Consider the following 14,594-nt stretch of genomic DNA (forward strand, 5'->3'; position numbering starts at 1 on the left):
ACTTCTATCCTAAGGTATGTGAGGGTGATGAAATGACTGCCCATCTCTTGAGATGTTCATAGGAGGCAGATTCTGCAGAGGGAGAGATAGGTTTCAGTTAAGGCTAACTTTTTATTACATTTAATCCAAGAAACCACTTAATCTTGTGAATCATATTTTTTTGTTCAATTATATTTTATATTTGTCTATAAATGATATATTATATATTATAGTATGCTGATTTAAATTCATCATTCTTAATTAAATTCTCATATATAAATATTATATTTTATAATAATAGTAATGTTTATATTAATTTTATATTAACACAATCTAAATGTAAATTGATATATCAGTTGTATTTTCCAGATTAAATACTTAAAAAAAATAAGTGTAAGCATATAGTAGAAGACATGACAAGGGAATTAAAATGTTACCACAGAAAATAATTGTTTAACCTGAAGAAAGTATCAAAAGAGGAATATAGAAACAAAAAATAGATATGACATATAGAAAATAGATAAGAAAATGATAGATGTAGATCTTAATTATCAATAGTTACATTACATGTAAATAGATTAAAAATTGTAATAAAGACAGATAAATCGGAGGAATAAATAAAATGAAATAAATGGCCAGTGTATATGATGACTACAGGAGACACACTTTAGATTGAAAGATACAAATAGGTTAAAATAAATGGAAGAAAAATGATATGCCACATAGCGGTAACCAAAAGAGTCTACACATGCACACAATGTCATGCAAAAATAATTTTATGACAAAAATTGTTACTAGAGACAAAAGTATATTTTATAATAATACAGTCAATCTATCAAAATGATACAATAAGTGTAAATATACATATTCTTAACAATAGAGCCCTAAAATATAAAATGAAAACTGATTAAATTAATAGTGCAAACAGAATATTAAACAGTAAGGCGATATTACAACTGATTCATCTGAAATACAAGGAATCATTCGAGACTACTATAAACAACTATACGCCAACAAATTTGAAAATCTGGAGGAAATGGATAAATTTCTGGACACACACAAGCTCCCAGAACTGAACCATGAAGATGTAGAAAATTTGAACAGACCAATAACAATAAAGGAGATTGAAGCTGTTATCAGAAGGCTCCCAACAAAGAAAAGCCCAGGACCAGATGGATTCACAGCAGAATTTTACCAAACATTCAAACAGGAATTGACACCGATTCTTTACAAACTATTCCAAAAGATTGAAACGGACGCAAATCTCCCAAACTCATTCTATGAAGCAAATATCATCCTGATACCAAAACCAGGTAAAGATATAACCAAAAAGGAAAACTACAGGCCGATATCCTTGATGAATGTAGATGCAAAAATCCTCACTAAAATACTAGCAAACAGAATACAGCAACACATATGAAAAATTATTCACCACGATCAAGTGGGATTCATCCCAGGGATGCAAGGTTGGTTCAACATACGCAAATCAATAAATGTGATACACCATATTAATAAACTCAAACACAAGGACCATATGGTCATCTCTATAGATGCTGAAAAAGCATTTGATAAAGTTCAGCACTCATTCATGACAAAGACCGTCTATAAGTTAGGTATACAGGCAAAATATCTCAACATAATTAAAGCCATATATGCCAAACCCACTGCCAATATCATCCTGAATGGGGAAAAGCTGAAAGCTTTTCCTTTAAGAACAGGAACTAGACAAGGATGCCCACTCTCACCACTCCTATTCAACATAGTGTTGGAAGTACTAGCCAGAGCAATCAGAGAAGAGAAGGCAATAAAGGTCATCCAGATTGGAAAAGATGAAGTCAAACTGTCCCTGTTTGCAGATGACATGATCCTATATATCGAACAGCCTAAAACCTCTACAAAAAAACTCTTGGAATTGATAAATGATTTCAGCACAGTAGCAGGATACAAAATCAACACGCAAAAATCAGTAGCATTTCTTTTCTCCAATAGTGAACATGCAGAACGAGAAATCAAGAAAGCCTGCCCATTTACAATAGCCACCAAAAAAATAAAATACTCAGGAATTGAGTTAACCAAGGAGGTGAAAAATCTCTATAATGAGAACTACAAACCACTGCTGAGAGAAATTAGAGAGGATACAAGAAGATGGAAAGATATTCCATGCTCTTGGATTGGAAGAATCAACATAGTGAAAATGTCCATACTACCCAAAGTGATATACAAATTCAATGCAATCCCCATCAAAATTCCAAAGACATTTTTCTCAGAAATGGAAAAAACTATCCAGTCATTCATATGGAACAATAAAAGACCACGCATAGCCAAAGCAATGCTGAGCAAAAAAAATAAAGCTGGAGGCATAACACTACCTGACTTTAAGCTATACTACAAAGCTATAATAACCAAAACAGTATGGTACTGGCATAAAAACAGACACACTGACCAATGGAATAGAATAGAGAATCCAGATATCAACCCACACACTTACTGCCAGCTGATCTTTGACAAAGGCACCAAGCCTATTCACTGGGGAAGGGACTGCCTCTTCAGCAAATGGTGCTGGGATAACTGGATATCCATATGCAGGAGAATGAAACTAGATCCATACCTTTCACTGTATACTAAAATCAACTCAAAATGGATTAAGGATTTAAATATACACCCTGAAACAATAAAACTTCTTAAAGAAAACATAGGAGAAACACTTCAGGAAATAGGACTGGGCACAGACTTCATGAATACAACCCCAAAAGCACGGACAACCAAAGGAAAAATAAACAAATGGGATTATATCAAACTAAAAAGCTTCTGCACAGCAAAAGAAACAATTAACAGAGTTAAAAGACAACCAACAGAGTGGGAGAAAATATTTGCAAAATATACATCTGACAAAGGATTAATATCCAGAATATATAAGGAACTCAAACAACTTTACAAGAAGAAAACAAGCAACCCAATTAAAAAATGGGCAAAAGAGCTAAGTAGGCATTTCTCTAAAAAAGATATACAAATGGCCAACAGACATATGAAAAAATGCTCAACATCACTCAGCATCCGGGAAATGCAAATCAAAACCACATTGAGATACCATCTAACCCCAGTTAGGATGGCTAAAATCCAAAAGACTCTGAACGATAAATGCTGGCGAGGTTGTGGAGAAAAAGGAACTCTCATTCATTGTTGGTGGGACTGCAAAATGGTGCAGCCTCTATGGAAAATGGTATGGAGGTTCCTCAAACAATTGCAGATAGATCTACCATACGACCCAGCTATCCCACTGTTGGGAATATACCCAGAGGAATGGAAATCATCAAGTCAAAAGTATATCTGTTCCCCAATGTTCATCGCAGCACTCTTTACAATAGCCAAGAGTTGGAACCAGCCCAAATGTCCATCATCAGATGAGTGGATACGGAAAATGTGGTACATCTACACAATGGAATACTACTCAGCTATAAAAACGAATGAAATACTGCCATTTGCAACAACATGGATGGACCTTGAGAGAATTATATTAAGTGAAACAAGTCAGGCACAGAAAGAGAAATACCACATGTTCTCACTGATTGGTGGGAGCTAAAAATTAATATATAAATTCACACACACACACACACACAAAACAAACAAACCGGGGGGGGGGGGGAAGAAGATATAACAACCACAACTACTTGAAGTTGATATGACAAGCAAACAGAAAGGACATTGTTGGGGGGGGGGAGGGAGAAGGGAGGGAGGGAGGTTTTGGTGATGGGGAGCAATAATCAGCCACAATGTATATCGACAAAATAAAATAAAAAATAAAAAATAAAATAAAAGAAATAAAAATAAAAATAAAAAAATAAAACAACAGTAATACTTGGAGAAATAAATACACCAATTTTAATAATGAATAGAAATTCTAGACAAAGTCATCAAGGAAATAGAAGACAATGAAACACTAAAAACTATCAGACCTAAAATTCATCTATTCTACATTCCATGCTCCATCTACTGAGCTGCTTCCTAACTACTGAGCAGATTACTTATGCTTCTCTATTGTAAATGGAATATCTTTACAAAAGAAAATGTTTAATTCATAAAGCAAATTTCATCATAGTTAAAAGGCATGAAATCATGTAAAGTATGGGCATGTTCTAGAATACCAATGCAATCAAATTAGAAATCAGTAATGAACACACCTGCAGTCCTAGGCAGGAGTGGTGGCCAGCCCTCAATCTGGTAGTAGGTAGGAGCACACGCAGGTTCCTAAGCAGGAGCCATGGGAAGCAACCCCTGCTTCACAGAAGGCAGGAACATGCCAAAAACATGATTTCCACATGGGTGGTCCACCACAGCCAACTCAACAGCCACTGAAGCTGCAAGGGTGGCTCACCACCACAGTAGTAGCCATTACCACTATTCAGGTGGCCCACAACCACTTAACTGCATTGATACGAAAGTCATCAGTAGAGTCACCCTCCTCAAAACCAACAGAAGAGTAATAGAAGAAGTAACTGCACTACCAGACTACCAGATATAAAAATATAAATATTAGAAATGCCAAAATCCAAGGAAATATGACACAACAAAAGAGATACAGTAATTCTCAGTAGACCCTATGGAGCAGGGAAGCCTTGAAATGAATGAAAAGGAATGCCAATTAACAATCTTAAGGGAATTCAATGAGATACAAGAAGACTCAGTTAGACAACATAATGAAATGAGAAAAAAAAAATTCAAGATATGAGGGAGGAAACTTACAAAGAGATTAATATCTTAAAAATGGAGTGTAACAGAACACATGAAAGTGAAGGATTCACACAATGAAATAAAAAACAAACCTGAGATCTTGAGCAGTGGGCTAGAGCAAACAGAAGAGATAATTTCTGAACTTGAAGACAGTATTTTCAAAATAAACCAGGAAGACAGAAAAAATAAACAAACAAACAAACAACAACAACAACAACAACAACAAAAAAAAAAACACCGTGGGGTGAGAATTTAAAAAGGAAGAAAATTAATCACAAAAACATTTGATGTTTTTTGACACAATCAAGTCAAACTCAATGCTCAAAGACAAAGAAAAAATCCTTAAAGCAGCAGGAGAAAAGCATCAATCACCTCTATGGAAGCCCCCATCAGACTAACGGTAGACTTCTCAATGGAAACTCTACAGGCCAGGAGAAAAGGGATAATATATTCAAAATACAAGAAGAAGAAGAAGGAGGAGGAGGAGGAGGAGGAGGAGGAGGAGGAGGAGGAAGAAGAAGAACCAAAGAAAACTATACCCAGCAAAGGATATCCTTTAGAAATGAGGGAGAAATAGTGTATTTTCCAGACAAACAGAAACTTCAGGAGTTTACCACCACATGATCATAACGAGAAGAAATCCTCAAAGGAGTTCTGAAACTTGAATTTGAGAAATGATAATCACTACCACAATAAAGCAAGAAAGAACAAACCCCCCTGATAAAACAAAAATGCAAATGAGAAAGAGAAAGAAACCTTATCTAGCCACCTCAAGAAACCAACAAACATGGAAGACAAATAATAAAGGAGGAAGAAAGAAAAAAAAAGATATCTAAAACATCCAAATGAAAATCAATAAAATACCAGGAGTAAGAAAGTATCTTTCAAAAATAAATCTCAATGTAGTACACAGACCAAGTCAGCTCCTAGGTTAGCACAGGCTCCTGCATGGCCAATCCCCAATGCAGCCCTAGGCCCATCCAGGCTCACCTAAAACCCAGAGGGGACCTCACACTGACCGAGCTGGTGCTCAGATGAGTGAAAGATCCTGCATGGCCAACATCCAACACAGCTGCAGGTCTTCCCCACCCATCCAAGCCCCTAAGGGGCCCCCACACTGAAAGAATAGGAGCCAATACAGCCCACAGTACAATCAACTGCACTGATACAAGAAGAGTCACCAGCAGAGCCCCAAAATAAAGGACAAAGTCCTTCACCTCATAGTCCACTCCAGAGTAATAGAAGAAACAAGTGTCATACCAGATAACCAAGCATCAACAAAAAAATACTAGAACTACAGATAAACAAGAAGATATGCCATCACCAAAGGAATATGGTAATTCTCAAGTACCAGACTCTGCACACCTGTAAAACATTAAGATGTCCAAAAAGGAATTCCAAGCACTTATCTTAAGAAAACTCAAAGAAAAAAAAAAGAGAATCAATTAAAGAACACAATAAAACAAGAAAATGTATCCAGAATATGAAGGAAGAAATTTATAAAGAGATTAATACCTTAAAAAGGAATGTAACAGAACTCATAAAAATTAAGGATTCACTCAATGAAATAAAAAAAAAGAGCAGAAAGCTTTAGCAACAGGTTAGAGCAAGCAGAAGAAATAATTTCATACACCAATGATAGTCTTCTTGAAATAACTAGTCAGACAAAAAAAGAAAAAAACAATTTAAAAAAATGAAGAAAACTTGAGAGAGCTAGCAGAAAACCTCAAGCACACAAACATTTTAATCGTGAGTATTCCAGAAGAGGATGAGAAAGGCATAGACATTGAAAACCTATTCAAGGACATAATAACAGAAAACTCCCCAAGAATAGTGATAGATACAGACCTTCAGATCCAGGAAGCAAAAAGATTCCCAAACAGATGCAATCCAAAAACATCCTCTCCAAGACACATTACAGTCAAACTGGCAAAACTCAGAGAAAAAGAAATAACTCTAAAAGCAACAAGAGAAAAGCATCAAGTCACATATTAGGGAGCCTCATCAGACTAACAGCAGACTTCTCAACTGAAACATTACAGGCCAGAAGAAAATGGGATGATATATTCAAAATATAATATATATATGTGTGTGTATATATATATATGTGTGTGTGTGTGTGTATAAATAAAAATATATATATATATATATATATATATATATATATATATATATATATATATATATATATATATATATATATATATATATATATATATATATATAGTTAGCCAATAATTCTATACCCAGCAAAATTTTCCTTCAGAAATAAGGGAGAAATTGTGTATTTACCCTACAAACAAAAAATATGCGAGTTCCCTACCATAAGGGCAGCCCTGCAATAAATTCTCAATGGAGTCCTGCATTCAGAATCTGAAAAAAAAAAAAAAAAAAAGGTAATCACTATCACAGATTTACAAGAAAGAGGAAAACCCACCATTAAAACCAAAATGTTAATGAGAAAGACAAAGAAGCTAAATCACGTCAACTCAAAAATCCAATTAACATTGAAGATAAAAAATAAAAGGGGAAGAAAGAAGCAAATGATATTTAAAACATCTAAACAAAATGCAGTATAATGACAGAAATAAAGCAATACTTATCACTAACAACTCTAAATGTAAATTGATTGAACTCCTCATTTAAAAAACACAGGCTGACAGATTGGATTAAGAAAGTAAATTTAACTATATGCTGTCTTCAAAAGACCCACCTCACCTATAGTTATTACACTTCTCATTGTGTTACAGAGATGAAAAAAGATTACTCAAAGCACCATGAATGTGATGAGAAGACTGAAGTGTCTGTACCCCAGAGAAAACTGGGTACAGCTCTGATTCAAAGTTAGCTTCTGTTTTCATTGTATAGACAAGGAAGTTTCATAAGAAAATTGAGTTGATTTAATCATTACAAAAGGACACAAGGACATGGGCAGTATTACAAAAGTTATCTATGGCTAAGTATAGCTTAAGCAATGGAAACTAGTAACATCAGTAAAATTAACAATGTGACATTCCATAGTGCAATTAATGAAAAGCTAGGTTGGTCAAACTGACTGGTTATCTAAAGTATAACCTCTCCTTAAGCAAAAGTTACATTCTTATGATAAAATCTAAGTACATATTTTTCTAAAGTTTCCCTCAACAGACAGCTTGCCCTTAGCAAACATTTTTTTCATATCTTTCTCTTCAGAAATTCTTAAAATCTCTTAACAGGATTGGTATGACAATTACCTGTTAGTTCTAAAATCATTAAAGTATACAATACCATACCTAAACAATGATTAGAGTTGATTAGATGGGATTTTGCTCTATGGCTATAGGCCAAGGGCTATAGCCCTCCTACCCAAGGGCTTTTGTTCCATATGTGTATTTACCTAAAAACCCTATTCTAAAGTCAAATGAGAACCAATATTTCTAACTTTCCACATATAGTGACACACACACTAAAAGTGAATTGTTACAAGAAGATATACCATAAAAATAGAAACCAGAAATGAACAGGAGTAGCTATTCTTATATCGAATAAAATAGACTTCAAACCAAAATGCACAAAAAGAGACAAAGAAAGCCATTATATAATGATAAAGGGATCTATTCAGTAAGAAGACATAACAATAATAAGCATGTATGCACCCAACACTGGAGCACCCAAATATGTAAAGCAAAAACTCTTATACATGAAGAGATAGACCCTACACAATAATAGTTGATGACATGAATGCTACTCTCTCAGAACTGGATAGATCTTCCAGGCGATAAATCAACAAAGAAACACAGGACTTAAACTACACTTTAGACCAACTAAACCTGGCAGACATCCAAAGAACATTTCATCCAGCTAGACATTACACATTCTTCTCATCATGACATGAAACATTCTCCAGGATAGACCACATGTTAGGTCACAAATCAAGACTCAGTAAATTTTTTAAAAATTGAAATTATTTCTATTATGTTTTCTGACCAAAATGGATTAAAACTGGGAATCAAAAACAAACAAACAAAAATTCTGGAAACTATTCAAACATATGGAAACTAAACAATTGACTCCTGAATGACCTGTGAGTCAAGGAAGACATAAAACAGGGTATCAAAAAATGTCTTGAAACTAATGAAAATAAAGATACATCATAAAAATCCTATGGGATACAGCAAAAGCAGTACTAAAAGGGAAGTATATTGCAATAAATTCTTACATGAAAAGAATGGAAAGATTTCAAATAAATTACCTAACACTATGCCTAAAAGAAGTAGAAAAACAACAACAATGCAATCTTAAAAATAATAGATGGAAAGAAAATTAAGATCAGGCCAGAATTAAGTGAAATACAGACCTAAAAAGTGATACAAAAGATCAACGAAACAAAAGGTTTTTTTAGAAGATAAATAAAATAGAGAAACCGTTACCTAGGTTAACAACAACAACAACCACAAAGAAGGGAGAAGACCCAAATAAAAATCAGAAATGATAAAGATGACATTACAAACAATACCACAGAAATATGAACAATCATTAGAGATTATAATAAATAACCGTATGCCAACAAATATGAAAACCTGGAAGAAATGGATAGATTTTTGGCTGTATTAGTCCATTTATGTTGCTTATAACAAAATACTTGGAACTCGGCAATTTGTAAAGAAAATGAAATTTATTGCTTACAATTTCTGAGGCTGAGAAGTCCAAAGTCCATCTGGTAGTGGCAACTGTGACCCAGGGGTTTCACATTGCAAGATTGTGAAAGCAGAGAGAGAGAGAAAGACAAACTCTCCCCCTTTTTTAAAGCCCTCAGAACCATGCCCCTCCCCACCATTTTTAATCCATTCACTACTGCATGATCCTACAACCCAATCACCTCTTCTAGGCCCCACCTTACAATTTCCATAATAGGATTTCCCACCCTCTTAACAGCCACAGTGGGGGCTAAGTTTCTAATACATAAAACTTGGGGGATACAATTCAAGTTTCATTGAGTTTGGGGGGGACATAATTTAATCCACTACATTCTGTCCCTGGTCCCCCAAACTCATGTCCTTTTCACATGCAAATACATTCATTTCATCCCCCAAATCTTAATTTGCCTCCACTCAAATGTCCAAAGTTCAAAGTCCCATCTGAAATCAATACAAGTTATTTACTTCCAAGATACAATGGTGGGACAAACATAGGGGACATATTCCCATTCCCAAAGGGAGAAATAGACCTAAAGAAAGGGGTAACAAGTCCCACACAAGTCCAAAACCCAGCAGGGCAGGCATCAAATCTCAAAATTGGTGAATCATGTACCTTGACTCCCTGTTCGACCTCCTCTGCATGCTGGTGTGGGGGTTGGGTCCTCAAGTCCTTGGGCAGCTCTGCTCCTATGGCTTTCCTGGTCTCAGGCCACACTTCAGCTCCCCCAGGCTGGAGTTCCACTCTGATAGCTCCACAGGTCTGGGGTCTCCATGGTGGTTCCGCTCTCAGTGATCCACTAGACATGATGCTGATGGGATTTCTCTGCTGCAACTCCAACCCCACGTTTCCACTCAGCATTGCTCTAGTGAAGGTTGTCTGCAGTGACTCCACCCCTGTGACAGATCTCTTCCTGGGCCCCCAGACTTTTCCATACATTTTCTGAAATCTGGGTGGAGGCTCCCAAGCCTCCACAGCTCTGTCATTCTGCAAGCCTGCAAACTTAACACCATGTGGATGCTGCCAAGGCTTCTGGCTTGTATTTTTCAAAGCTGCACATGTAGCCATGCCTAGGCCCAATTTAGCCATGGCTGGAGAAGCCAAAGCAGCTGAGGTGCTGGTGATAGAAATAGCTACCTGAGGCATCCCTGGGCAGTGAGCTTTTTGAAGGTGCCTCAGGCCTGTTCCCCAACACCATTCTGTCTCCCTAGGACTTTGGGCCTGAAATGGAAGGGGTGGCCCCAGAGGCTTCTGCAATGCCTTCAGGGTCTTTTTCTTCTTCTCTTGATAATCCCTTTCTCTTGTACTCATCTTCTTAGCACCATTGGATTTTTTTTTTTTTTTCTGTAAATGCTCTCTGCTTCTCTACCACATGGCCAGGCTGCAAATTTTCCAAATCTTTACATTCTGCTTCCCTTTTAAATTCCGGCTTTATGTCATGCCTTTTCCACCATAACTCAGTGTAGGCTGTTGCAAATAGCCATGCAGCTTCCTTAATACTTTGTTGCTTAGAAATTTCTTTGGCCAAATGCTCTGGTTCACAACTCCTAAGTTCCAACTTCCATGAAGTCCTAGGGCATGGACACAATGCAGCCAATTTCCTTGCCAGTTCACAGCAAGGGTGATCTTTGCCCCAATTTTCAATAAACTCCTTCTGATTTCTATCTGAGGCCTCCTTAGAATGAACTTTAAAGTCCATATTTCTATCAGCAATCTGCTTGCCACCATGTAACCAGCCTTTCAGACATTCCAAACTGTCCATTGTCTTTCTGTCTTCTTCTGAATCCTCCAAACTCCTCCAAACTTTGGCTAACACCCAGTTCCAAAGCTGCTTCCACATTTTCAAGTATTTGTTATAGGCAACACCCCACTTCTCTGGTACCAATTTTCTGTATTATTCCATTTATGTTGCTTATAACAAAATACTTGGAACTGGGTAATTTATAAAGAAAATGAAATTTATTGCTTATAGTTTCTGAGGCTGAGAAGTGCAAAGTTCATCTGGTAGTGGTGACCATGACCCAGGGGTCTCACATTGCAAGAAGGTGGGAAGAAGAAAGAGCAAAGAGAGAGAAAGACAGACTCTCCTCTTCTTTTAAAGCCCTCAGAACCACACCCCTCACCACCATTTTTAATCCATTCACTACTGCATGATCCTACAACCCAATCACCTCTTTAAGGCCCCACCTTACAATTACCATAATAGGATTTCCCACCCTCTTAACAGTCACAGTGGGGGATAACTTCCTAATACATAAAACGTGGGGGATACAATTCAAGTTTCAATGAGTTTGGGGGGACATAATTCAATCCACTACTCTGGCCATATACAAACTACCTGTACTGAACCAAGAAGAAACAGAAAACCTAAACAGACCAATAAACAAGCAAGGAGATTGAAGCAATAATCAGCAATCTTCTAAGAAAAGTCCAGAACTGTATGGCTTTACAGCTGAATTCTATCAAACCTTTAAAGAAGAATTAAAATCACTACTTTTCATACTTTTCCAAAAAATTGAAACAGAAGTTTCTCCCAAATTCATTGTATGAGGCTAGTATCATCCTAGTAGCAAAACCAGATAAAGATACAACAACAACATCAAAGAAAATTACAGACCAATATCCTTAATGAATGTAGATGTAAAAATCTTCAACAAAATATTAGCAGTCAGAACACAACAGCACATCAAAAGAATTATACACCACGTTCAAGTGGAACCCATCCCAGTGTTGAAAGGTTGGTTCAACACATGAAAGTTAAGAAATATACCACATCAAAAAAACCAAGTAAAAAACCATGTGATTATCATAATAGATGCAGAAAAAACATTCAACAAAATTCAACATCAGTTCATGATAAAGACTCTCAGCAAATCAGGTATAGAAGGAAATTACTTCAACACAGTGAGAGAAATTTATGCCAAGCTGCCGGTGTCATCCTGAATGGGGAAATGCTGAAAGATACTTTTCTAAAGAACTGGAACAAGACAAGGTTGCTCAGCTCACCACTCCTATTTATCATAGTATTGGAAGTACTGGCCAGAGCATTCAGGCAAGAGGAAGAAATAAAGGGCATCCATATTGGAAAGGATGAAGTCAAATTGTCCCTGTTTGCAGAGGGCATGATCTTATACATAGAAAAACCTAAAGACTTGACCAAAAACCTCTTAGAACTGATTAACAATTACAGTAATGTTGCTGGGTACAAAATCAGCACCCACAAATCAGTAACGCTTTTATACTTTAGTAATGGACTAGCAGAAAAAGAAATGAGGAAAGCAAGCCCATTTGCAGTAGTCACCAAAAAAAAAAAAAAAGAAAAGAAAAGAAAAATACCTAGGAATCAGTTTAACCACATTGGTGGAAGACCTTGACAATGAGAACTACAAAACACTACTGAAAGAAATTAAAGAAGACACAAAAAGGTGGATAGACATACCATGGTCAAGGAGGAAAAGAATTAATATCATGAAAATGTCCATTCTACCCAAAGCAATATAAAGATTCAATGCAGTCCTCATCAAAATACTAATGACATTCTTCAGAGAAGTAGAAAATGCGATCCTAACATTCATATGGAATAACAAAAGACCCTGAATAGCCAAAGCAATCTTGAGCAAAAAGAATAAAGCTAGGGGCATAACAGTTCTGGATTTCAAATTATATTATGAAGCTATAGTAACCAAAACCACATGGCACTTTCATAAGAACAGACACTCAGACCAAAGGAACAGAATAGAAAACCCAGGAATCAACCCATGTACTTTCAGCTAACTGATCTTTGACAAAGGCAACAAGAACATATATTGGGGAAAAGACTGCCTTTTCAATCAATGGTGCTGGGAAAATTGGACATCCATATCCAGAAGAATAAAACTGCCCTGTACCTCTAACCATCCTCCAAAATCAACTCACAATGGATTAAAAACCTGAATATAAGACCCCAAACCATAAAATTTCTAAAGGATAACATAGTGGAAACACTTCATTTAGCAGGACAGTGCAAAGACTTTATGAATAAGACCTCAAATTCACAAGCAACAAAAGAAAAAATTAAATGAGATTATATTTAACTAAAATCTTCTGCAAAACAAAGGAAACAATCAAACAGAGCAGCAAGACAGCCCATGGATGGGAGAAAACATTTGTAAGCTGTATATCTGACAAGGGTTTAATATCTAGAATATACAAAGAATTCAAACAACTATACAGTGAAAAAAACAAATAATTCAATTAAAAATGGGCAAAGGAGATGAATAAACATTTTTCAAAGGAAGGCATACAAATGATCAACAAGTACATGATGAACTGGTAAGCATCACTGGTCATCAGAGAAATGCAAATCAAAACCACACTGAGATGTCATCTCACTCCAGTTAGACTGGCCAATATTTTAAAGGATCATGATTAATAAATGCTGGTGAGGATGCAGAGAAAGGGGTACTCTTCTACACTGTTGGTGGGATGGTTAATTAGTTAAGCCAGTATGAAAAGTAGTATGGATTCCTCAATCAACTACAGAATGAACTACCATATGATCCAGCAATCCCACTACTGAGTGTTTATCCAAAGGAATGGAAATCATCATGTCAAAGGGATACCTGCACTCCAGTGTTCATCACAGTTCTATTTACAACGGCCAAAATATGAAACCAACCTAAGTGTCCTTCAACGGATAACATGAAAAGGAAAATACAGTGCATATACACAATAGAATACTACACAGCCACAAAAATAGTGAAACTCTGCCATTAGCAGTAACATGAGTGAGTCTGGAGAAAATTATTTTAAGTGAAATAAGCCAGACAAGGAAAGAGAAATACCACGTGTTCTCACTTATAACTGGGTGCTAAGAAAGAAGGAAAGAAAGACAAAAGAAAGAAAGTCAGAAAGAAAGAAAAAAGAAAGGAAGGAAGGAAGGAAGGAAGAAAAGAAGGGAAGAGAGAAGGAAAGAGAGAAAGAAAGGACCACAAGAATTCACTGAACTTACAGGAGGAGAGAACAAACCTTAGGTTACTAGATATTGGGGTGGGGAAGGAAGGGACAGCTTTTGGGGAGGGATAGTTCAGATAAAGGGAATAAAGAAAAATCACAATTTGTAATAATGAATATGCTAATAATAAAAAATAAAATAAAATGATCTTCAGTGTGAACAGATTAATTTTCCCACTCAAAAGAAACAGACTGAATGATTAAATTAAAAAGCTAGACCC

This window comes from Cynocephalus volans, chromosome 8 (genome assembly GCF_027409185.1).
Source record: "Cynocephalus volans isolate mCynVol1 chromosome 8, mCynVol1.pri, whole genome shotgun sequence".
NCBI lineage: Eukaryota > Metazoa > Chordata > Mammalia > Dermoptera > Cynocephalidae > Cynocephalus > Cynocephalus volans.